This window comes from Oryctolagus cuniculus, chromosome 5 (assembly GCF_964237555.1).
Source record: "Oryctolagus cuniculus chromosome 5, mOryCun1.1, whole genome shotgun sequence".
Classification (NCBI taxonomy): domain Eukaryota; kingdom Metazoa; phylum Chordata; class Mammalia; order Lagomorpha; family Leporidae; genus Oryctolagus; species Oryctolagus cuniculus.
The window spans coordinates 84,633,440-84,657,900 of record NC_091436.1 but is presented as its reverse complement, the minus strand read 5'-3'; the positions used below and the strand labels follow the sequence as shown (position 1 = coordinate 84,657,900).

Sequence of the window (24,461 nt, the reverse complement as noted above, 5' to 3'; positions counted from 1 at the left end):
GCCATCTCTTAAGTGGGTTGTTTGTTTTGATGTTGTGGAGTTTCTTGATCTCTTTGTAGATTCTGGTTATCAACCCTTTATCTGTTGCATAGCTTGCAAATATTTTTTCCCATTCTGTTGGTAGCCTCTTCACTCCCCTGACTGTTTCTTTTGCAGTACAGAAACTTCTCAATTTGATGCAATCCCAAATGTTAATTTTGGCTTTGACTGCCTGTGCTTCTGGGGTGTTTTCCAAGAAGTCATTGCGGATACCTATATCTTGCAGGGTTTCTCCAATGCCCTCTAATAATTTGATGGTGTTGGGTCATATATTTAAGTCTTTAATCCATGTTGAGTGAATTTATGTGTAAGGTGAAAGGTAGGGGTCTTGCTTCATGATTCTGCATGTGGAAATCCAATTTTCCCAGCACCATTTATTGAATAGACTGTCCTTACTCCAGGGATTGGTTTTGGATCCTTGATCAAATATAAGTTGGCTGTAGATGTTTGGATTGATTTCTGGTGTTTCTATTCTGTTCCATTGGTCTATCCATCTGTTTCTGTACCAGTACCATGCTGTTTTGATTACAACTGCCCTGTAGTATGTCCTGAAATCTGGTATTGTGATACCTCCAGCTTTGTTTTTGTTGTACAAGATTGCTTTAGCTGTTCGGGTCTCCTGTGTCTCCATACGAATTTCAGCATCATTTTTTCCAGATCTGAGAAGAATGTCTTTGGTATCTTGATTGGGATTGCATTGAATCTATAAATTGCTTTTGGGAGAATGGACATTTTGATGCTATTGATTCTTCCAATCCATGAGCATGGAAGATTTTTCCATTTTTTGGTATCCTCTTCTATTTCTTTCTTTAAGGTTTTGTAATTTTCATCGTAGGGATCTTTAATGTCCTTGGTTAAGTTTATTCCAAGGTATTTGATTGTTTTTGTAGCTATTGTGAATGGGATTGATCTTAGAAGTTCTTCCTCAGCCATGGCATTGCCTGTGTTTACAAAGGCTGTTGATTTTTGTGCATTGATTTTATATCCTGCCACTTTGCCAAACTCTTCTATGAGTTCCAATAGTCTCTTAGTAGAGTTCTTTGGGTCCCCTAAATAAAGAATCATATCATCTGCAAAGAGGGATCATTTGAGTTCTTCCTTCCCAATGTGTATCCCTTTAATTTCTTTTTCTTGCCTAATAGCTCTGGTTAAAACTTCCAGAACTATATTGAATAGCAGTGGTGAGAGTGGACATCCATGTCTGGTACCAGATCTCAGTGGAAATGCTTCCAACGTTTCCCCATTCAATAGGATGTTGGCCATGGGTTTTTCATAGATTGCTTTGATTGTATTGAGGAATGTTCCTTCCATACCCAGTTTGCTTAGAGTTTTCATCATGAAAGGGTGTTGAATTTTATTGAATGCTTTCTCTGCATCTATTGAGATAATCATATGGTTTTTCTTCTGCAGTCTGTTAATGTGGTGTATCACATTGATTGATTTGCGAATGTTGAACCATCCCTGCATACCAGGGATAAATCCCACTTGGTATAGGTGGATGATCATTCTGATGTGTTGTTGCATTCTGTTGGCCAGAATTTTATTGAGGATTTTTGCGTCTATGTTCATCTGGGATATTGGTCTATAATTTTCTTTCAATGCTGCATCTTTTTCTAGTTTGTAATTAAGGTGATGCTGGCTTCATAGAAAGAATTTGGGAGGACTCCCTCTTTTTCGATTGTTCTGAATAGTTTGAGAAGTATTAGAGTTAGTTCTTTAAATGTCTGGTAGAATTCAGCAGTGAATCCATCTGGTCCTGGGCTTTTCTTTGTTGGGAGGGCCTTTATTACTGTTTCAATTTCTGTCTCAGTTATGGGTCTGTTTAGGTTTTCGATGTCTTCCTGGTTCAATTAAGGTAGGTTGCATGTGTCCAGGAATCTATCCATTTCTGATAGGTTTCCCTGTTTGCTGGCATACAAGTCCTTGTAGTAATTTCTGATGATTCTTTTTGTTTCTGTGGTGTCTGTTGTTACGTTTCCTTTTTCATCTTTGATTATTGATGTGGGTCATTTCTTTTCTTTTTTTAGTTAGTTGGGCCAATGGGGTGTCAATTTTGTTTATTTTTTCAAAAAACCAGCTCCTCGTTTGGCTGATTTTTTGTAATTTTTTTTTGGATTCAATCCTGTTGATTTCTTCTCTGATTTTAATTATTTCTCTTCTCCTACTAGATTTGGGTCTGGTTTGCTGCATATTTTCTAGATCCTTGAGGTGAATTGAAAGCTCATCTATTTAGTGCCTTTCCAATTTCTTGATGTAGGCACCTATTGCTATAAACTTTCCTCTTAACACTGCTTTTGCTGTATCCCATAAGTTTTGGTATGTTGTGCTGTTATCCTCATTTACTTTCAGAAAATTTTTGTTTTCTCTTTTGATTTCTTCTATGACCCATTGTTCATTCAGGAACATGTTGTTCAATCTCCATGTGTTTGCATATGCTCTAGGGATTCCTGAATGGCTAGTTTCCAACTTCATTCCTCTATGGTCTGAGAAGCTGCATGGTATGATTCTAATTTTTTTGAATTTGCTGAGACTTGCTTTATTGCCTAGTATGTGGTCAATCCTAGAGAAGGTTCCATGTACTGCTGAGAAGAATGTAAATGCTTTCTGTGTAGGATGAAAAGTTCTGTAGATATCTGTTAGATCCATTTGGGCTACATTGTTGTTTAAATCTACTGTCTCCTTGTTGATCTTCTGTCCTGTTCATCTGTCTATTTCTGAGAGTGGAGTATTGAAGTCCCCCAGTACTATTGTATTAGAGTCTAAGTCTCTCTTTAAGTCCCTTAACAATCTTTTAAATAAATTGGTGCTCTGTAATTAGGTGCATATACATTGATAAGCTTTATATCTTTCTGTTGAATTGATCCCTTAATCATTATATAGTGCCTCCTTATGTCTCTCTTAACAGTTTTTGTGTTAAAGTTTATGTTGTCCGATATTAAGATGGCTATGCCCGCTCTTTTTTCATTTCTGTTGGCATGGTATATCTTTTTCCAGCCTTTCACTTTCAGTCTGTATGCATCTTTGTTGGAAAGATGTGTTTCTTGTAAGCAGCAAATAGATGGGTTTTGTTCCTTAACCCGCTCAGCCAATCTGTGTCTTTTAACTGGACAGTTCAGGCCATTAACGTTCAATGTGACTATTGATAAGTAGTAACTTGCCCTGTCATTTCCCAGAGATGTTTTCTAATATATGCTTTGAATTCCCTGTGATCTTTTGCTGTGAGGTTTCCTTCCTTTACCTTCTTTCATATTGATGACCATGTTTCTGTGTTTCTGTGTGTAACACATCTTTAGACATCTTTTGCAGGGCTGGACGAATGGCGACAAATTCTTTCAATTTCTGTTTGCTATGAAAGGTCCTTATTTCACCTTCATTCACAAATGAGAGCTTTTCAGCATGTAATATTCTGGGCTGGCAGTTTTTCTCTCTTAGTACCTGGGCTATGTCTCACCATTCCTTTCTAGCCTGTAGGGTTTCTGATTAGAAGTCTGCTGTGAGTCTAATTGGAGATCCTCTGAGAGTAATCTGACATTTCTCTCTTGCACATTTTAGAATCTTTTCTTTATATTTCACTGTAGTGAGTTTGATTACAACATGTCATTGTGAGGATCTCTTTTGGTCATGTTTACTAGGGGTCTATGAGCCTCCTGTACTAGGATGTCTCTGTCCTTCTCCAAACCTGGGAAGTTCTCTGCTAGTATCTCACTAAAAAGGCCTTCTAATCCTTTCTCTGTCTCCATGCCTTCAGGAACTCCTAGAACCCAAATGTTGGGGTTTTTAATAGTATCCTGTAGATTCCCGACAATATTTTTTTAGATTCCTAATTTCCTCTTCTTTTCTTTGGTTTGATTGTATACTTTCCTTTTCTCTGTCTTCTAGGGCTGATATTCTCTCTTCTGTTTCACTGACTCTGTTTTTAAGGCTCTCTAATGTGTTTGTCATTTGATCTATTGAGTTCTTCATTTCATTTTGATTTTTCTTCACTATCACACTTTCCTTTTCTACTAGTTTCTGCATTTCATTTTGATTCCTCCTTAACATTTCATTTTCATGAGAGAGATTTTCTATTCTGTCCAACAAGGGTTTATGTAGCTTAAGCATTTGTTTTTGGAAACTTCTAATTGTTCTTATCATAAATTTTTTGAAATCCGTATCTTGCATTTCTTCCATCTCATCATCTTCATAATCTTGGCTTGGGGTGTCTTGTTCACTTGGGGGTGCCATAATGTCTTCCTTGTTCTTGTTTCCTCGGTTTCTGCGTTTGTTGCTTGGCATTGTGGAGATATTCTTTGGATTCTTCTTCCCTCGCTGTGGTGTTTTTTCTTATTATACTATGACTGTATTATGTGGACTGTCTGCTTTTGATGGAGCCTTAGAGGCTTGAGATGGGTGTGGCCTGAGAGCTCTGTTTGGTTCCTCAGGGTTAAGGGTGTGCCAAAGGTGACACTCCCAGGTTAGGGATGGTAAATCTCTCCCTCTTTCTTTCTTTCTTTTTTTGATTCAAGAGGGAAGTAATTCCGCACAGCTGAGCGAAATTGACGGTAGTTGGCAGGTGTATGATATACCCACAGGAGCCAGAGAGCGGAAGCTCTTTCCCAAGGACCACACAGGGAATCTGTGGTGCCCTCAGTGTGGGCTCAAATTCTCCTGCTGTCTCCCACTGGGTTGCCAAGGTTGCCGAATTGTTGCGTCTCTGGAGAGTGCTCATGTGAATTCCGTGAGTTCTCTCACCCACCGTCTCTTTTTTCACAGTCTCAGTTCATTAGAACCACACATTCACTAGGTCCTAATCTTCTGTTATTCCCCGCCCCCCCACCCCGAGTCAGGTTTTTCTGCTTGGCTGAGGGTGGGTGCAGACCTGAGGTCACAACGCTTATGACGTATGTCCAAAATGGCACCTGCTCTTTGTCTTGCTCGCCTTTGAGAGGTGAGCAGAGAGAGAAAAACTCATGTTTGTATTGGTCACTTTTTTTCCCCTCTCTCTTCTAGTTAGCCTGGTGAACTTTTGCCACAGGGTTTCAAGCCTCGTTCCCTCTAGTCTCCTCTTTCCACTTGCCCTCCAGTGTCTTGGGCTATTGAGGTTCAGCTCACCTTGTGTTCCAGTGCTGGTGCGTTGATTCTGCCGCTGGTGTCCCGAACCATGGGCTCCCATGCTTTTTACGAAGGTCCACTGTGAATCACTAGTTTCAGAAGGTTTTCCTCTGCTGTTTCTTCCCCTACTCTTCCTTGAACCTGCAGTACCCCCACTTTTATTAAACTGTCTCTTCCCAGACTACCAATGTGCTCCCTTCCTATTCTGCCATCTTGCCGCTCTCCACCATATATTCAGTTTTAAGAACATAATGATACTTCTCATCCTCCCCTTCATCCCCCTCCTCACTCCCACATTTCCTAGCCTGTCAATCACAATGGGTTAGCAGAATACTTTTTAGTATGCCCTAAACTTCTTTTATTATTATTATTATTTGAGAGGCAGAGTTACAGACAGAGAGAGAGAGAGACAGAGAGAAAGGTCTTCCTTTCCATTGGTTCACTCCCCAAGTAACCACAATGGCCGGAGCTGTGCAGATCCGAAGCTAGGAGCCAGGTGCTTCCTTCTGGTCTCCCATGGGGGTGCAGGGGCTCATGCACTTGGGCCATCCTGCACTGCCTTCCCAGGCCACAGCAGAGAGCTGGACTGGAAGAGGAGCAACTGGTACTAAAACCTGGCACCCATATGGGATTCCGGTGCCACAGGCGGAGGATTAACCTAGTGTGCCATGGCGCTGGCCCCAACCTAAACTTCTAATTTTATGGTTTTGCTTGTATGTTCACAAGGAATCAGGTGTGTGTGTATGTGTGTGTGTGTGTGTGTGTGTGTATTTGCCCAAATATGTTTATCTCAGTTTATCTTTGTTAAACTCATTATAATTGTATGATTTAGTTAAAGGGGATGCAAGGCAAGGAAATATTAATGCAAGGAGAATTGTGTATAAGAAGTAAAACTGAAAATTTCTGGTACCAGCAAGCTGGCAAACAAGATAATCTGAAAATCCTTCTAATAGCTTCCGTACATAGTAGATGAAATGAAATAAGCATTTTTTAGAAATGTATACTATGTTTATGAGAAAATGGAAACACCTAGGTCCCAGGGATGAAGAGAGAAACATAAATCAAAGAAGCATCTTTGTGAATCTGGGCTGATACCAAGTCTTCCCTGAGGTTGGGGCAGGAGGGCTTTAATGCCTGCAAGGGAGAGGAAATGAGAGCTGGTCCTGTCCAGGCAGAGAGTTTGAAGTAAAGATTCTGTAAAAAGGCTGGGTTTGGAAGTCCTACACCATCCGGGTAAAGGTGGACCAAAATAATTACACATACTGACCTAGGGAGGTGATGGGAAAGCTTATCTGTGAGTGAAGAAAAGAGAAAAATGAAAAGAAAAAAACTCTGAAAACCTCAGATGCAAATATTGAAATTATAATATCCACACGGCCCAGATACCCTCCAGCCAAAAAATTCAATAAAAATTGCCATGAGCTTATGACAACCCTATGATATTTACAGAAGCAAATGTGAAACCACTTTGGAAGAACAAACTTTCACCCCCCGGCAGAGGATTTCAGCAGAAGAAAACCTATCAAAGACAAGCTCACGGTCCAAGAATACAAAACAGATGAGGAAATAATATGCCATGAGGGCAAATCATCTAACACAATAAATAGGAGAATTAATACCTTCAAACTTTCAGATCCTAGCAAACAGTAACGGAAATGATAAAATAATTACTTAAGAAAGAGCTAGGGCCAGTGCTGTGGCATAGTGTGTTAAGCCACCGTTTGCAGCATGGGCATTCCAGATGGCACTGGTTTGAGTCCTGGATGCTCCATTCCTGATCTAGCTCCCTGCTAATGAACCTGGGAAAGCAGCAAAAGATGGCCCAAGTGTTTGGACCCTTGCACCCATGTGGGAGACCTGGATGCAGCCCCTGGCTCCTGGATTTGGTCTGGCCCAGCCCCAGCTGTTGAGGCCATTTGGAGAGTGAACCAGTGGATGGCAGATTGATCTTTCTCTCTCTCTCTCTCTCCCTCTCTCTCCATGCAACTCTGACTTTCAAATAAATACATCTTTGTATGTATATGTATATTTATCTATCTATGAATAAAAGAGGTGAAGTAATAAAAAATGAACCAAATAGAATTCTTAGAAATGACAACTATAGTCATTGGGGGAAAAAAACCAATGGATGAGGGATGGGGAGAATGCTTAGTACGATTTAATATAAATGAGTTATGAATTATGTGCCAGTATAGCTGTGTAGGACAGGCAGTCTATCAGTGCAAATTCTTCTTTATTCATGTTTTTCATATGGTATGAATGGAGCAAGGATGTAAAGATTACTCCAAATAAAGGAATATCTACATAAAGATTACTCCAAACTATTGAGATTTAAAAAACTTGGTTGCATAACCCTAAGGGCCAAATATCACATGTTAGCTACTGAAGAGGGAATTACGTTCCTGGAACTTGTGGAGTCTAGCAGCATTGACAAAACGTAGAGATTCATATTCACATATGTTGCACCAGTATTGTTATCACCGATTCTGAGAATTTAATTGATGAAAACACAGTGGAGACCAAGATTATTGGTTTGACAACAGTAGTACAGAGTTTCACCTGTGATGTGTCCAACCTAGCTCTGTAATTTGATGAAGAGATTGAAGCTCCAGGGACGACATCTCATTCCGCTAGAGTACTGCTGTTGAGAGAAGTTTTTGAGAAAAGTCCCCAGCTGTTTCACACAGACACTTTAGGGATTTTTGTGCAATGCAATGTTAAAGAAAAGAAAGTGACTTCTCCATAGAGTAGATGAAGAGTCACTTTCAAGAAGTTTATTATAAGTCTATAGCACTGAATAAACAACCCAAACATTTCTTGTCATTCCCAAAGGACATTTGCAGAAAAGTTGAAGGTAAATAACCTCTTTAGCTATAGTGCATAGGCAAGAAATTTCAAATGGAAAATATTAAATAGAACTTTAGAAATATTGATGATAAAATGAGAAGGTCCAATATAGGAATAATAAGAATTTCAGAAAGAAAAAAAGAGGAGGAATAGTGACGAGACAATACTTTAAAATATAATGGCTGAGAATTTTCAAAATTGATGTAATAAATGAGTTGGAAGCACAATGAATACAAGTCAGAAAATAAAATACAAATAAATCCATATGCAGGCACATTTTAGAACTGTACAGCAATAAAGAAAACAAGATTTTATAAGAAACTAAATAGAAAAGTCAGGTTTACAAATGGAATAGACCATTAAACAGATAGTAGACTTTTCAATAAGTGAAGCCTAAAGCCATTAGAATGACATACAAAATGTTGAAAGAAAATAATTCTGACCTGGGATTATCAGGCTAAACTGTCCTTCAAGAGTGAGGGCACAGTTAAGCCATTTTCGGAAAAGCAAGGTGGAATGAGCCTAGCATTAACAGACCTTCATTCACTATAAGAATGTATCAACAAAACACTTCTATAGGAAAGCAATTCAACCTGAAGCAAGGAAAGTAAAAAAAGCAGTGGTGACTCAAGAAATTGGTAAAATATGAATAAATATGAACATTCCCTGAATAAAAGTAATAAAGATGTTGAAGATGAATTGATGTTTAAAATCAAGGGGGAAGTTTATAAGCAAGGTGGAATTTAAATAATGGAAAAAAATAACATATAACATTGTAGGAGATTTCAGAATTAAAATATTCTAAGTCATTTGCTAGGTTTGGGGGAGTTAAGAAATATTACCCATATTACCCAATTGTATAATTTGGTAAATTTTATGTATATTAAAATCAAGTATAATAATTAAAAATAGCAATAGGGACAGTACCTGTGGCAAAGCAGTTTAAGCTGCCACTTGGGATGCCTGCATCACATATCTGAGTGCCCGTGGTTTGAAACCTGGCTACACTATTTCTGATCTAGTTTCCTGTTCATGGGCCTGGGAAGGCAACAGATGATAGTACAAGTACTTGAGTCCCAACCCACACGAGAGACCCAAATAAGCTCCAAGCTCTACCTTTGACCTGACCAGCCCTGGGTGTTTTGGGCATTTAGGGAATGAAAAACAGATGAAAGATATTTCTCTCTCTGCCTTTCAGATAAATGAATGAATAAATGTTAAAAAAATACTAATAGAAATGATAGCTTCCAAACCAATAAAAAGAATTAAACAACCTACTCAAGAGAATTTAAGAAATGAGACAAAAGCAAAGTACATCAAAAGTTTTTTTATAGAAATTTCAAAATAATAAGGTAGAAACATATGGACTTTTTAAAAAAGATTTATTTATTTATTTGAAAGTCAGAGTTACACAGAGCGAGAAGGAGAGGCAGAGAGAGAGAGGTCTTCCATCCACTGGTTCACTCTCCAATTGGCCACAATGGCCAGAGCTGTGCTGATCTGAAGCCAGGAGCCAGGAGCTTCTTCTGGGTCTCCTATGAGGGTGCAGGGGCCCAAGGACTTGGGCTATCTTCTACTGCTTTCCCAGGCCATAGCAGAGAGCTGGACCGGAAGAGGAGCAGCCTGGACTAGAACCAGCGCCCATATGGGATGCCGCACTGCAGGCGGGGCTTTGCCCGCTATGCCACAGTGCCGGCCCTGGAAATATTTTAATATTAGAAAATATAGATTGACTAATTTGGTAGCTAAAAGCAAACAATCTTGGGTTAGATTTTTAAAAATCCAGCTTTGTAATATTTGAAATTGACTCACCTAAAACTTGACAGAGAATGTTAAAATTAAAGGATAGAAAAATGTATTCTAGGCCATAAAATTTTTTTTTTAGTTACCAAGAATTAAGAACATTATTATACTATGATAAGAAAGAACATTTCACTGGGAAAACAGGTCAATCCAAGTTTTAAATACACATAAAAAATGGAGAAGCTTCTTAATTACTTATTAAGGCTAAATAGTTTTGACAGCAAAATTTGAAAAGGATAGCATAGGTACAGAAAATATACATTACATTTATTTTTGAACAGAGTATGAAAATAAGTAGTATGCGGTGATCAAATATGGTTATCTTGTGAATACAAGAATAGTTAATATATTAATTACATTAATAATATGTTAATTATATGTGAATTAATATAAAATATAATAAATATGTTATATATGATTAATTATAAATTATACTAATTAATATATTAACTAATTGCCATTTTGTACAATATTGGGAAAAAATTCATGAAAAAAATGACAACAGCTATTCATGAAAAAATCTCATACAAACTAGAACAGAATAAAATTTCTTTAATCTGATAAAGTTACCTAACTAAAACTTGTAGGGATTTCTTATCAAAAAGGGAAGAAGTCCTTCTAAGAACAAGATAGCCGGCGTCACGGCTCACTAGGCTAATCCTCCGCCTTGCGGCGCCGGCACACCGGGTTCTAGTCCTGGTCGGGGCGCCGGATTCTGTCCCGGTTGCCCCTCTTCCAGGCCAGCTCTCTGCTGTGGCCAGGGAGTGCAGTGGAGGATGGCCCAAGTACTTGGGCCCTGCACCCCATGGGAGACCAGGATAACTACCTGGCTCCTGCCATCAGATCAGCGCGGTGCGCCGGCCACAGCGCACCAGCAGCAGTGGCCATTGGAGGGTGAACCAATAGAAAAGGAAGACCTTTCTCTCCGTCTCTCTCTCACTGTCCACTCTGCCTGTCAAAAAAAAAAAAAAGATAAAGATATTTTCTATTTTTGCTCATATTTAGTATTGAGGTAGAAGTTGTTATCACAATAAGAGAAGAAAAAGATTGATTGGTATTGTTAGGATTTACAAGATATATGAATGTTTTTATAGAAAATACTAGATTTGATTAACTACTACAAATTATCAACAAGGCAAAAATAATACCTCTTGATTTATCAACAATATCAGAACATCAAAAGTGACCCATTTATACCACCAAAAATAATTATAAAATATCAATTTTAAAATATCCTATTTTTAACGGCAAGAAGATACCTAAGATAAATCCAGCAATAGTTGTGTAAAACTTTCATAAAGAAATAAAGTGATCTCTGTTAAATATAAGAGTGGGAATAAGAGAGGGAGGAGATGTACAATTTGGGACATGCTCAATCTGACTTACCCCAAATGGTGGAGTTAGAAACGTGCCAGGGGATTCCAATTCAATCCCATCAAGGTGGCATGTACCAATGCCATTTCACTAGTCCAAGTGATAAGTTTCAGTTCACAATTGATCATAATGGAAGGATTAAGAGTCAAAGGGATCACACAAACAAGACCTGTGTCTGCTAATACTAACTGATAGAATTAAAAAGGGAGAGAAAGATCCAACATGGGAAGTGGGATACACAGCAGACCCATAGAATGGTGTATGTCCTGAACAGCACTCTGGCCTCAGAATCAGCCCTTAAGGCATTCGGATCTGATGAAAGAGCCCGTGAGAGTATTTTAGGCATGGAAAGCCAAGACACTGTGGCATACAAACAAACAAACAAAAACCCAAAAATAAAAACAACAACAACAACTAAATGAAAGATCTCTGTGAGTGAGATCCCAGTATAAAGAACAGGGCCATCAAAGAAGGAGGTACCTTTCTCTGAAGGGAAGTGAGAACTTCCACTTTGACTATGACCTTGTCTAAGTAAGATCAGAGCTGGTGAACTCAAAAGCCTTGGCAACTCATGACAAGAGCCTAGGGTTAATACTGATGCCATAAACAAGAGTGTCAATTTGTTAAGTCAACAACAGGAGCCACTGTGCACTTATTCCTCATGTAGGATCTCTGTCCTTAATGGGTTGTCCAATGTGAATTAATGCTATAACTAGTACTGAAACAGTATTTTACACTTTATGTTCTGTGTGGGTGCAAACAGTTGAAATCTTTACTTAATACCTACTAAATTGATCTTCTGTATAGAAAGAGAATTGAAAATGAATCTTGATGTGAATGGAATGGGAGAGGGAGTGGGAGAGGGGAGAGTTGTGGGTGGGAAGGAAGTTATGGGGGGGGAAGCCATTGTAATCCTAAAGCTGTACTTTGGAAATTTATATTTATTAAATATAAGTTAAAAAAAGAAATATGGAGAAAAGAGATAACATTTAATTTATGGAAAATGAAAGTTAACTGGCCAATAAATGTATAAAAAATCCAATTTCATTAATTATCTGAGAAATCTATCAAGACAATAATATATCATTAGATTCCTAGGGAGATAAGCATAAATTACAAAGTCTAACAATTCCAAGTGTTGGTGAGGCTGTGGATCATTACTGGTGGGGCCACAGACAGGATGACTATTTTGAAAAATTTGGCAATGTCAATTATAGCTGGAAAAGCACAAGTTGGCCCTAGCAATTCCACTATGGATGTGTACTAGAGCCACTACACTGCACAAACCCAGGTTTGTGTATCCTAGAGAAACTCATATATGTGTTTAAAGAGGCTAACACATGAGGCAGGGGTTTGGTCCAGTGGTTAAAATGCTGGTTAATCTAATCCCCACTGTGGAGCACCTGAGCTTGATCCCTGGCTTCTCATTCAGCTTTCTGCTAATGCACAGGCAACGGTGACAGCTCAAGTAGTTGGGTCCTTGTCACCTAAGCAGGTGACAAGTTCCTGGCTCCTGGCTTTGACCTTGCTCAGCCCCAGCCATTATGGTATGTGGGAGTGAACCAGAGGATGAGTTCTCTCTCTCTCTCTCTCTCTCTCTCCCTCTCTCTCTCTATCTCTCCTCCCCCCTTCTCAAAAAAAGAACGAAAAAAGGGAAAACACAATGGAGGAAACACTAGGGATTTGGGGCTCATATTTATTAGAAATTGTCTTTCCAGCCCTATTTCAGCTTCAAGAAGGTGGAACTTGAAATTGTAGACATACTTAGATATTTATGTGAGAAATACCACGTGTGAGTTCTATCAGAGGACACATACTGAAAAAAATGTTTTTCTGCTCTATATCAAAACATTGAAGAATAAATATGCTTTGAAATGTTTGTGTAAGAGTGTAAAGTTTTAACCAAAACAAAACGTAACTTTCCCTTGTTTTACAATGTAGTTACATTCCTCAAAATTCCTGGATATTAGGACTGTTCCCCACACAGAAGAAAACTGAACACATCCTTTGTGGTTTATACATAAAGTTCAATGAGCCTCTAGGCTCAGAAAATTACAGATTTTTCACCTTTTAAACACCTAGGACACCATTTGGTGTTTGAAAGTCTTGTGGAAAGCAGGACAATTCTCCATGTGGAGAAATGCCCGTAAATGAGCAAGATTGGTTTCCCTGATCTCTACCCGCAAAATGTCAGGTGTACCCCAGTCACTGAGACAACACACCCACGCCAAGAAGATGAGAACCACTGTTCAGTGTGCACCCAGCTCAAACACATTCTCCTTCCTGAAGATCTTTCCATTAGGATTAGTCATTTCTTTGTGCTCCTGAAGTGCTTGGGTCCACAGTACGTTTACCCCATTGCATAGCAGTGAGCTTTCGACGTTTCTGATCAGTTTCCCAGTGGAGTAGGGCCATGTGTTACTTTAGAACTACCCAATAAATGTTTGTTGTCTAAAAAATAATTTAATCTGATTCAGCCTTTTAGATTTGAGTTTCCAGCATGCCACTGGACTGCTTGCTGTGTATCTCGCTCCCAAACTCCCATTCATGATGAAAGCTTTTATCTGTAAAAGGCTTTAAAAAAAACAGAGAGAGCCTTTCAGAAGAAGTCATCCTCAGTCTATTATTGTATGGCTGGTGTTTCAGATCAGTCTCAATTAACTGAATGTCTTCATCTACCCAGCAATTCGGGTAAAAAGGAACATAGCTCTCGTTAGGGGAATCAGTAAATGCATCCTGCCAACATTTAAGAAAGACAGGAAGCTCTGAATTTTGCATGCATTTTTCATTCTTCTGTAGGGAGGCAGGCAATTTATGTCTCCTCCCACCCCCTGCTTTCTTTTGTCTCTGTCTTTGTCTAGCAACTCTGTTTTGGCCAGTTCTGGTCCAACATTCATCATAAAGATACACCCTGTGGATCTAGATGAGGCTTCACATTCTAAGGTACATGGATTGATGGGATGTCTTTACTAACTGAAATAAGATTTTTCACAATCTGTAAATCATAAGTGGCATTAATTGAACTCCAAAAGAAATCAAGGGGATTCATGAGCAGATTTATAAATTTTCTTCTTTCTGCATTTTAATTATACTGGCATTTTAATTGCATTGTAATTGCACTTTAATTGCATGTATTTGTATAAATTAAAGAATAATTAGAGCTCTGTAGCACTATGGGAAACTAATTTATGCATAGACCTTTAAAGATGTACACATGAAAATCATTTTATAGTCCTCACCATGCTAGGCATTTTAAAATTGTCCTTGATGAAAAGATGTGTAGCCATCTAGATTGATGTGCCCACAGGCTCCTTTCTGTTATTGAGAAAGTGAGACAGAGCTGGAGCTTGAATGGGCAGCATTGGTTAGTGTGCTTGGGACTCCTGGCTTATAGTTTACTTATTTAAATATTAAGAAAATGAGAATGCATATTTTCTAGCTTAGCCTTGGGACATTTCAGGACTCAGATTACTATATGTGGGCGGGAAGGACAGAGGATGAGTCACTAAATTAGGACTACAGAACCAGTGACTTTTTTTCTTTTACAATATTCCTGGCACAGCTTACCATGGCAAAGCAAATGCACAGAGTAGCGACCATTAATTCAACAAGCATTTATTGCTTGTTGACATATGGCTGGCGATGTATGGCCCCACCCTGTTTCATAGGGCATTTACTCAAAAGCTACTAGAATTTTCCAGCTTTCACTTCGATCTCCTTGGCAAATTGTGGATTGGGCTCCCCTACCTCCTGCTGCAGAATATACCCCTCCCTTCATTGACCCAGTACTCCAAACAGTGCTTACTGGAGGGTTTATTCTTTAAAAATTTGCATTTTTATCTTTTTGGAAAGGAAAACTTAAGAAGCTTAGTTACTAAGTGTATAGAATTCCTGGACTTGAGATTATTGCACTAAATGCTTTTGCAAACAAGAGCACCCTGGGTGGGTAAACTTGCCATCCTCTCGCATCTCAGAGTCTATGCTGGAGCCCTTCTCCCTCCCTGCCCCTCGGGACACTCCTGCACATGTGGCGTTCATTCTCTCATCCCAATAACACTTCCTGGGTGTTCTTCCTGGAACAAATCCTTCCTTCTCTTCTGCTCCTATAGTACTTTCTGCATCCTTCTCTTCAATACCTAGGTGACAGTTGTATTCTGTCAACTCTTGGAGGTCAGGGACCTTGTCTCATTTATTTAAGTCACCCAAAGGGCCTAAACATAGGCCTTTGTCTCTGGTAGTTATAACCTGAGTCTAGAATTTTAAGGGCTAATATATTCAGATATGTATGTGCATGCATGTGTATATAATTGTGTGTGTGTGTGTGTGTGTGTGTGTGTGTTACTTAAACCCCTATTAGAATCCTCAAGGATCTTTTTTTTTAATTTGATTTAAACACAAGTCAGGGGGCTGGCGCTGTGGTGCAGCAGTTAAAGCCCTGGCCTGAAGCGCTGGCATCCCATATCGGTGCCTGTTCTAGTCCCGGCTGTTCCTCTTTCGATCCAGCTTTCTGCTGTGGCCTGGGAAAGCAGTAGAAGATGATTCAAGTCCTTGGGCCCCTGTACCCATGTGGGAGACCCGGAAGAGACTCCTGGCTCCTGGCTTCAGGTGGGTGCAACTCCAGCCATTGCGGCCATCTGGGGAATGAACCAGCAGATGGAAGACCTCTCTCTCTGTCTCTACCTCTCTCTGTAACTCTTTTAAATAAATAAAATAAATCTTTTAAAAAAACACAAGTCAGTCAACATTTTCAGGGAAATTTGTAGATTCTGCTGTCTCTGGTCAGTGGCTGGATTCCTTGAGCTTATTCTTTTCCGAGGATGCTTTTTGCAAAAGGAAATGCATTTGCTCTCGAGCCGTATTGCAGCCAGGTAGTGTTCCAGGTATTGGAAGCATGACCCTCCCTAAGAGGCATATCAGGAGGAAAGGCATGGAGGGTTACATCTCTGGGCATAAAACTTGGGTGTGTTCTGAAGACAAGAAAACATAAGAAATATTTTCTATCGAAGCCAGGAAAAGGTTATCACCATCATAAGAGTCTACTGTCTTTAAGAAACACCCGGTCAGAATAGTGTGGCACCAGGCTCCTGCCAGTCACACCTGAGGCTGAGCCTTATTCAATCCTTATCTAGACTCAATCCCCAAGCTCCAAGAGCTCCAACATTGACCTTTGCCCAATATGTTATAACATTAGACACTGTTAAAACATGAGAGTACTTCAAAAAGTTTGTGGGGAAATGCAATCGAAAGATAAGCTTATTTTGGTGCAAAAAATTGTGAAATCCATTCATAGTTGTTTCATAATAGGCATTTTTCATGAATTTTTTGAAGGTTTCCTAGATGCATGGATCTCAATTTTTTTGGTACCAAAATAAACTCATCTTTTAATTCCAATTAATTTATTTACCTTATAACACACACACACACACACACACACAAAGTGAAGATCTTTGCCCTGTGACTTCCAGAATCAAGTTATATGTATAAGATAGCAGTCCAAAACAAGTTTCTGATTGGTAGGTATCTCTTTTGTGGAATGATTCTAGCACAGTTTTCTACCATCTCGTGGCTCTGCATCCAGCCACCAGTATGGGAAAGAAGGAATGAAGACACACCATTGCTTAAAAGCTTTGGTTTGGAAGTGGCACATATAATTTCTATTCACATTATGTAGGTTAAGGAAGCAGATATGTGCAGTCAGGTTCCCAGCACAGGGCAGGGGAACAATAATCCTTAGTTGGTCAGTTGCTTTCCAAAAGCATTTATAACTCAGTACCATTAAAACAAGGATTGTGAATTTTGGGTCAGGTTAGCTACCAGGATTGCTTTGCTGCTTTTCTTGGGCAATGCCATTTGTCATCCAATGGCCCAGATGCTCAGCTTGCATCAAATAGTTGTCTGCTGCTCACTGTATGTCCCTCATCTCATTACTGTTGAACCACTGAAGCATCTCCTGCTTCTCATCAGATAATGGGTCTAAAATCCAAACGTGTTCCTAGCTCTATCTCCAGCTGCCTTGGATGGGGCACAGGGGGAAGCTGACCACTCTAATAGCTACTTAGGAGTACAGTCTGGGAAGTCCTGGTTGTGAGCTTGGTGGTGGAGCTCTCACCCCCTACAGAAGGCATTGTCCATCCCACCCATTCTCATAAGGAATACACCTTTGGTTCTCTCATGCTTGTGACAGTGGGGTGGGATACTTTAAAAAGCAATCTATGTATTTATTTGAATGGCAGTTGAGAAAGAGAGAGAGAGAGAGAGAGAGAGAGAGAGAGAGAGAGAATCTTCTGTTTGCTGGTTCACTCTGCAGATGGCTATAATAGCCAGGACTGAACCAGGCTGAGGCAGGAGCCTGAAGCTCCATCAGGGTCTCCCATCCTAGTGCAGCCCTGCTTTCCCAGTGATATGGCTTAACTGCTGCACCCAGGGGTGGGACACTTTCAGTTGAGTTCCATATAAGCCCATAGTGCTCCTTTAAAACAATTGCCTTGACAGCAGGCCTCTGTGTGTCCAATTATCCTTGACAGCTATGAGCCTCTTGGTTCTGGGGATTTCTTAGGTAGATTTTCTTAGTCCTGAGCATATGTGAAAATGGTCTTGGGGCCCTGGTCCTCTCTACTTACCACACTCCTCAGGTTTCCCCTTTTACAACTGCTGGACTTCAAAATTTATGGCCTACTTTGGAGTTAAAGGCTGTTTAATTTGATTAGATTCCAGAGCTTAAATGAGAGAGGGAGAGGGTTGGTTACATGTTGAAGAAAGAAAACATTTCATAAGAAGTTCACTGAGCATGTACTATGTACCATGTACTCTGAAAAGGGCTTTGAGAAATATGAAGGAACGTAATTGTCTCTGTTTATGAGGATCTTATGAGTGAGTTAGATCAGCTCATCATCCAGCAAACAAAAAATAGTTCGGTGAGGAATGAGGTCATTTTTCTAGGATGCCAACTGACGTCACCAGAACTGAACTGAAGGGAAGCATCTTTTTAACTATGCTTCTCCACAGGCTTCTTTTCCATCCTTCATTTGATAAAATACCAAACTGAGGCTGCATTTGGCTAAACCTTTTCAAGTCTGGTTAGTTGATTTAAAACATTTTTATATGACTGTTGCTTTATCCTTTACGTTTGTAAAAAAGTGCTCCATTTTCTCAACTCAGAAAAATGTAACAATTTTTAATTTGCAAATTTTAAAATTTCTAAAGTTAGAAATATTTATTTGCTTATGGTAACAAACACACACCATTAGAGTTATAGAGAAAAATCAGTTTCTCTTCTGCCCTGGACCTCAGGCCTCCTTGGAGCCAACCACTGTTGCTAGTGGGCCAGCACCTCCCCTCCAAAGGTATTTGGTGAGTGTGCTGGGCATTCATTCTTCACTGTCCTCCCAACTGCTTCATGGCCAATTATTTATTAAATCAGTAGTTCTCATTTTTTTTTATGTGAAAGAAACACTGGGAGAACTTAGCCATGTAGCTTCCCTAGTCCCTTTGTCAGCGATTCTCACCCAGTGGGTCTGAGTGAGTTTCAAGGATTCTGTCTTTGGAAGCAGGTGATTCTGAAGCAGGGCATACCTCGCCTCTGCTGTGAGATGTCATTTAGAAAAAATTAGGGTCTTGCTGTACTGAGTTGTTAAGAATCTATTATCAGGCCATACCTACTTTCCCAATCTTTGACCTTTACTGAGGCCACCTCCCCTCTGGTCTCCATGGCAATGCACAGAGGTCCTTCAACTGTGTTTAGTCTAAGGAGCCTGATTGTCGCTCCCCCTCTTCGTGGAGGAGCAACACAGGACCCTGCGCTGTTCTTTCTGTCTGCTCGGCCCTCCCCGGGTTTGCTGCTGGTTCTTCCCGGGTTGGCTACTATCCCTTCCACCTCCGTGGAAGGGCAGTTCCCCCTGGCCATATTCCCCACTTCCGCAGGGGAGTGGCACACCGCCGGCCGGTTCTCTCGGGGGCTGCACGGGTTCCCTTAGATGTTCCCCATAGATGTTCCCCATAGATGTTTCCGGTGCATGCCGTCTCTCTCCTCCTTTATAGTCCTCCTCCGCCAATCCCAACTCGGCTGCCCACACGCCGAGTACGCTGCTCTCCTCCAATCAGGAGCAAGTCCTACAGTTAATTGGTTGAACTGGAGGCAGCTGTGCGGAAGCTGTTTACTTCTCTCCCAGCGCCATATTGTGGGAGAGCAGATGCATAGAATAAGTCTTAATTCCAGTAACAGTCCAGTCCGAGCTGCTCCCCACAGATCCCCCTTTCTTTTTATTTTTTTGGCGTTGATACGCGCCTGTCTTCGGTGTCCCGCAGCACACACTCTGCTCTACTTGCTAGAGTTGCCACAGGCTCTTACAAGTCCTATCCATCAGGCAAACCGAATCCGGGTCCTCTCTTCGCCATGTTGTGAGGAGGTTTTTAGGCGCTGATGCGTGCCTGTGTTCGGTGCCCTGCAGCGCATACTCTGCTCTGCTAGAACTGCCTGCAGGTGTTTACAAAACCTATCAGGCAAACCGAATCCAAGCCTTCTCATTGCCTTATTGTGGGGGAGACTTATTAGTGTTGGTTCGTGCCTATCTTCGGTGACCTGCAGCTCATACTCTGGTCGAGCTTTGCTGGCGCTTACCGCCTTAAATCAGGCAGACCGAATCCAAGCCTCCTAATTGTTGCATTGTGGGGAAGCTTTACTGATGTTAATTCGTGCCTGTCTTCGGTGACCTGCGGCTAGCCGCCCAGGTGCTCATCGCCTCACTAATCGGGCAGACCGAATCCAAGCCTTCTAATTGGCATGTTGAGGGGAGGCCTTATTTCTCTCTATTTTTCTATCTCCGGGCATTCCTATTTCTCCCATTTTACTTCTATCTTCCAGCATTCCTATTTCTCTCACTTTACTTCTAAAACTTCTGTTTCTCTTATCCCCGCAGCTTCCCGGCGCCTCGCCCCGCCGGCGGGTTCCCGGCTCTGCGCCGCTTCAGCCCGCGCGCCTCTCTCATCTGCGCAGCTTCCCGGCTTTGCGCGGCTCGGCTTCGCGCGCTCCGCGGTCTCCACGCTTAACCCTTTCGCGTCTGAACCACGGCCTACGCCAGCGTTCCCTATCTATTCACGCCCCGTGCTCTCTCTGCACGCGGCGGCTTCCGCGAGTAACACAGCATAGCTTGCGTCTCCACCACTAGCATTCAATCCAAGTTCCCCGGGCTAGCCTGGCGAATTCAACCCAGCGTACGTCTCCGCCCCACGGTTTGGCTTCCCGTCCTTTGCTCCCCGGGCTAATCAGACGGATCCCAATCTGGCTTGCGTCTCAGCTTCTGGTTTCAACTTTTCGCCCCCTATTCCCGGGCTAACTTGAGAACCCCAAAGTGGCTTCCGTTTCCGCCTCGGCCTGCCCCCCGCGGCTTCAATTTCCCTAACATTTTTCTCTACCCGGTATGTTTCCCCAAACTTTCCTCCAACGATATTCCTCCCTCATTTCTCCTGGCCTCTCCCCACAGTCCGCATCCGAGTCTGTTTGTTCTAGCTTTCACTTTCGCTTTCGACCTTAAAGATTTCTCCCAGCTTCCCCCCGTAGTCCGTATCTGAGTCTATGCCTAGGCTTTCAACAGCTTCTTCCGGCACCCTTTTCGTCCGGCTTTTCCCTAGGCTGTTTGCTAGTCTCTCTCTCCGATAATTTCCCTAGGCTCTTTGCTAGTTTCTCTCTCCGATATTTTCCCAGTTCTTCCCTCCTAGGTTTGCTATCCGTCCTAAGTTTCCTATCCGAGCTAGGTTTCCTATCCGAGTCACGGCACCATTATGTCGCTCCCCCTCTTCATGGAGGAACGACACTAAGCCCTGCCTAGGCTTCATATCCGAGTCACGGCACCATTATGTCGCTCCCCCTCTTCGTGGAGGAGCAACACAGGACCCTGCGCTGTTCTTTCTGTCTGCTCGGCCCTCCCCGGGTTTGCTGCTGGTTCTTCCCGGGTTGGCTACTATCCCTTCCACCTCCGTGGAAGGGCAGTTCCCCCTGGCCATATTCCCCACTTCCGCAGGGGAGCGGCACACCGCCGGCCGGCTCTTCTCGGGGGCTGCACGGGTTCCCTTAGATGTTCCCCATAGATGTTCCCCATAGATGTTTCCGGTGCATGCCGTCTCTCTCCTCCTTTATAGTCCTCCTCCGCCAATCCCAACTCGGCTGCCCACATGCCGAGTACGCTGCTCTCCTCCAATCAGGAGCAAGTCCTACAGTTAATTGGTTGAACTGGAGGCAGCTGTGCGGAAGCTGTTTACTTCTCTCCCAGCGCCATATTGTGGGAGAGCAGATGCATAGAATAAGTCTTAATTCCAGTAACAGTCCAGTCCGAGCTGCTCCCCACACCTGATATATCTCCTGGCCTCTCACTCACTGGCCATTAGTGAGGATGAAAAAGCTCCACTTGGATGAATACAGTTAACATCAGTTTTCCCGTGTCCTTGAGGTATGAGCAACAGTCACAAAACTGTAGGCTTTTGAGAGATGACAGAAACTTAGACATTGTTTAAGTCAATGGAGAAAGTGAGACCCGGAGAGATTTAAGAAACTTACCCCAAATAACAACACAGATTGGAGGGCAGGTGTTGTGATGCAGCAGGTTGAGCTGTCTGTTGGATTGCCCGTATCTCTATCAGGGTGCCTGCTACTCCACATCTGATCCGTCTTCGTGCTAACACATCCCGGGGGGCAGCAGATGATGGCTTACGTGCTTGGGCAGCTGCCACCCGCCTGGGAGACCTGGATGAAGTCTAGGTTCTTGATTTTGGCCTGGCCCACCCATGGCTGTTGCAGGAACTTTGGGGAGTGAGCCAGTGAAAAAAAGATTCTCTCTCTCTCCTCATTTCAAGTTTATGAAAACAAAAAATAAACATTAAAAAAATGAATTTGCAGCAGATCTGACTACAAAGGTAGTTTATTAATTTTAGTATATAGTGCTCTTTTTTTCATTTCAGTGACAGCCAAAACCTCAGGTCCTGAAAATTACTCTCATTGTTTCTATTTCTCAGCCCACCCACCACCTTCTGTGCCCTGTCTACCCCCAGCACCCATATGCCACCCTAGCCCTGGTGGGTTGTCTTGCTCCGTAGAGTGATAGTGTGAATGATTCCTGAATTTTTGAACATGAAAAGATCTTGTCTACCTGAACCTTAGGTCACCAAAATATAAAGCAATTTTAGCAGAAGGGGCTGTGACTACTTGAAGTCTCTATGGGAACACGGCAGCTCACAATTCTTATTCTCAGCTTCTCAAACAAAGGCCCAAGGAACATTGCTTATGACTTTTCTGAGGTTGGGGGAGGGCTGAGGTCATGAAAAGGTTGCTTGGTTCACAGTCTCATCCTGTCTCCCTTCTCCTATTGACAAGTCATCAGGATGGTTTATAGATTGCCGCCTCACTTTAATGCCTATTTGCTGATGTTTTGAGACATTTATCCAATCACAGGAAACTCAAGGGACCAGATTTCAACTTTGAATTATATATTATCCATATTTGGAATGGAATGGCCAATTTTAATGGGAAAACTCTATCAATCAGACCAGTGTAGAAGAAAGGCTTTGATTTATATACTAGGTTGAAGTCATCTATATTGATGTAAACTTTGTACAGTTCTATGGATTTAATATTTTAACTTAAAGATGATTTTTGAACACCCCCTCTCCAATTGTATTCATTTGTTTTTTTAACCTTTGGTGAAATATTAGCTTATTGTACCATGCATTTGATAACGTCCCCAAAGTTTAGCCAGCAGAAATATCAGAAACTCCTTGGAGAGCTTGTTTGTCCTGATGAGAACAAAGATTCCAGGAAAAAAGGCTCGGTTCCTGAAATAATTACCATATCTTCTGGAAGGAATTAAGTATCTTGTGAAAGATACACTTACTGGAATTGTGATTTTTCCCACACTAAAATAATTCAGATACTATATTAAGGAAAAGGAGATTTACTGGGCATTTTGGATAGAAATGAGAAAAATGAGTTAATATTTGCAAAACTTTAAGCACTTACAATGTTGTACTTATGTCATTAGAACTATCAATGAATCACTCTACTCTGTTGACTGATTTAGCTAAAGTCTTTCAAACAGGTATTTACATTAAGCCTGATGATACGGACAGGCATGAAAACAATGGATTTCTTTTTATCTAATGTAAGGTATAGCTGGTAAATCAACCTCCCTCTAACTGTGGGATGTGGAATGGTGTTATTTTGTTTTTGTGGGTTATTCCTTGAATTCTGCATTCCTGGGCAAAGGTTGTCAAAAGTTGCATTAGCTGTGCGGTGAGGCGGAGACAGCATATCCAGGCATGTACTTGAAGTAAAAACCCCTCTATACACATCTGCTCTCATTACCCCATACATCAGTACTTGTCATTTATAAGGAACAAAGCTGTGCACTGCTGTTTTTAATCTACTTACTTTCTTTCGAGGATGACAGTCATTATTCTGACATTTCATTTCATATATACTCCCTCACTCACTGCTCCCAATAAAAATAGACATAAGTTTTCTGTCCGTATGTTTTCATATGGGCCACACCATCCCCATTTGCATTTTGTTATCTTGGGAGAGTTAATGATTTTGTTTTCAAAAGGTCAATTGCTGACATACAACCAAGAAAAATAGTTAGCTACCCAAGATTCTTTTCACTCATTCCTCAAATACTCAGTTTAGTTTTAGGCTTTTAAATTCACTACTGAAAATCAGTTGCCTCTAGGAATTTCAATATTACATTCCAGGATAACAAACTATCCAATATCACTAATGACCTATTTAGGAATGAAATGCTTTTATTCTGGTTTTAAGCAATTTCTAATTTTGACAGGGATCAGGCACCATCTACAAGGATGGAGTTAATAGCTCCCTGAAGGGACACATCACTAGCCAGGTCATAAAAATCATGCATGGTTTGCTCTTTCAACCATAAGACACGAGGACAACAAATACATCTCTTCTGCCTCAGCATTACACTTGCAATCTGAAGATGCTTGAAAAACTACAGTCATTATATTATCATTGTTATTATTTTTTACAATCTTTCTGAAATCTGGATATTTATTCATATTTATCTACTTATTATTCTTTCCCCAAGAATCTGCTCTCTAAGATGTCTTTTTTCAAAATTGTACTCAAAACAGAATGCAAGTCTGATATGCATGTAATATTCTGTTTGAGGAATTTGCCAGGTGAAGCTATTGTCTGGAAAATTCAGGCAAGAGAACCAGTTAGGTGGAGAAGAAATTATTCAGCATATTAGACTTGGTTGCTCACATCCATCAGATTTGTGGGCTAATAGCTTTAATTCCTTGTG

At 41.1% G+C, this 24,461-nt stretch overlaps 1 long non-coding RNA gene across 3 annotated transcripts in view; it reads left to right on the top strand.

Moving 5' to 3' along the window:
* Positions 1-24,461, top strand: part of LOC138849636 (uncharacterized) — a 246,831-nt gene that overhangs the window by 153,923 nt on the left and 68,447 nt on the right. The window lies entirely within an intron of this gene.